Here is a 2,619-nt window from a genome sequence, read left to right on the forward strand (position 1 = left end):
TTTCTGCAAAAAATTTTAAGTCACTTCTCAACGTCCATCTCAAAACAGATGCGACCTGGACTAACTTGAGTAATAGAAAATCTGTGTAGGATCTTGATTTTGATGTGTGTATGTGTATGTCATTATTATTGGTGCTAAACTATCATTTTAGGTTCTTGATTCCTTCTCACAGTTTATGTATTATTTATGTCATATGGCCAGTTTCACCAACGACAAATAGTAGTTTATTCTATGAATAAAGTTAATCGACCAATAAACTGATATTTGTCCATTTTATTAGCTCAAATAAGACTTAATTTAGTTATTTATTAAATAACTACAGTATCAGCCAAAATAAACAGTACCGAATATAAAAAAAATATTTATGAATTAGTTTTTATGATACATAAATATGTTCAAAATGTGCACCATGGCATTGCAAACAAGCTTCATAACGTTTCTGAAGATTATTAAACATATTTAAGAAAAGTGGTTGCTACAAATGTTGAAAATAAGTTATTATTCTGTGCCGTAGTTCTCCAACAGTTTCTGGCGGATTTTCCGAGCGAAATATGGAATTCTTCATCATACCCCAAATGTAGGCATCAGGTGGTGTTAAATCCGGCGAATGAGGTGGATACTCAAAATCTGTGCGGCGAGAAATTATTCATAAGTGGATATCTTTCTGACACTTATTTTAAACATGTGCCATTATTCCGTCCAACTGAGCGGAAATTTATGTTCTACTAAAAAATCTTTTTCTTCGGTAGAGAAAACCATAATGACAAAGATTTTAACCATAGTGTAATGTCAAGATGACAGCTAATGACAAGTATGCCAAATATGATAAATGCAACTTGTGTGCGCAATTTCGCACTCGCTAGCACATACCGCTTTTTAGTTGAGTACTCTGTAGATACTGCATTTTAATTAAGCATCTGTTGAAGTTTAGCACATACGGCATATTCAAATTTGTTTATTTGGGTAGTAAATAAAATGATACGGCTTTCAGACATTGCAGAAACATAAATAAGGTCACAAAAAAAGCACATATAGCAAGAAATCGATTTTCAATTTTTTTCTGCAGATACCGCGTTTTAATTGAGGACGGCAGTATAATTCTTCTGAGTATTCTCATTTCTGTTCTTTTTCCAGCACTCTCTGTGTTTTGGCTGTGTCGGATTTTGATTTTGATGTGTGTGTATGTGTATGTCATTATTATTGGTCCTAAACTATCATTTTAGATTCTTGATTCCTTCTCACAGTTTATGTATTATTTACGCCATATGGCCAATTTCACCAACGACAAATAGTAGTTTATTCTATGAATAAAGTTATTCGACCAATAAATTGATATTTCTCCATTTTATCAACGTCAAATAAGACTTAATTTAGTTATTTATCAAATAAATACAGTATCATCCAAAATAAAGAGTAACAAATATAAAAAAAATATTTATGAATTAGTTTTTATGATACATGTTCAAAATGTGCACCATGGCGTTGCAAAAAAGCTTCATAACGTTTCTGAAGATTACTAAACATATTTAAGAAAAGTGGTTGCTACAAATGTTGAAAATAAGTTATTATTCTTTCCGTAGTTCTCCAACAGTTTCTGGCGGATTTTCCGAGAGAAATATGGAATTCTTTATCATACCCCAAATGTAGGCATCAGGTGGTGTTAAATCCGGTGAATGAGGTGGATACTCGAAATCTGTGCGACGAGAAATTATTCATACGTTGATATATTTCTGACACTTATTTTAAACATGTGCCATTATTCCGGCCAACTCCGTATGACCGGAAATTTATGTTCTACTAAAAAATCCTTTTCATCGGTACAAAAAAAAACCATAATGACAAAGATTTTAACCAGAACGTAATGTCAAGATGACAGCTAATGACAAGTATGCCAAATATGATAAATGAAACTTGCGTGCGCAATTTCCCAGCCCTCTTAATTTCGGTACTGTTTATTTTGGCGGATACCGTACTTACTGTTCGAATAAATTGGCAAGATAATCTCGCTATAAATATTTTTAAGAAAGTAAATTCGCCAGTGTTTAAATTATCAAAATTATATTGAAACAAAATATAAAAATATAAAGGTTTAATAAATTTTATTCGACGAATAAACTATACATTGATTTATTTGTTGTTGGTGAAAGCGGACCTTAGTGTGATTAATGCATCCTGCTAAATTACTTTGTACTTGATCCCTTAGTCTAAGATACGATATAAATTCGATCGGCACTGATCTGTTTAATAGATAAAAATTGTTGGATATGCAATTTAGTATCTACGTTAACAAATATAAAAAAAAACAAGGGGCACCCGATCTAATTTTGTTCTGACTAATTAATTACCTACTAATTAAAAAATTACTTTTTTTATAAATAAAAAAAATCCTACCCGAGAAGGTATTAGATTTAGATTTTTTGGATCATCAACAAAAAAGGTTCTTTGTAATTTTTCTCTTAAGTTGATCTTTTTCAAGTTATAAACAATCTAAAACTGAAAAAAGAACGAAAGATCACAATGTTCAAAATAACAAAAAAATATTATTTTTGAAATTATTATGAAGTATCTAAATTCAAGTTCAAGCGTTATTCTATCAGCTCTTGATTTTGGTCTTATTTG

This window comes from Diabrotica virgifera, chromosome 4 (assembly GCF_917563875.1).
Source record: "Diabrotica virgifera virgifera chromosome 4, PGI_DIABVI_V3a".
Taxonomy (NCBI): domain Eukaryota; kingdom Metazoa; phylum Arthropoda; class Insecta; order Coleoptera; family Chrysomelidae; genus Diabrotica; species Diabrotica virgifera.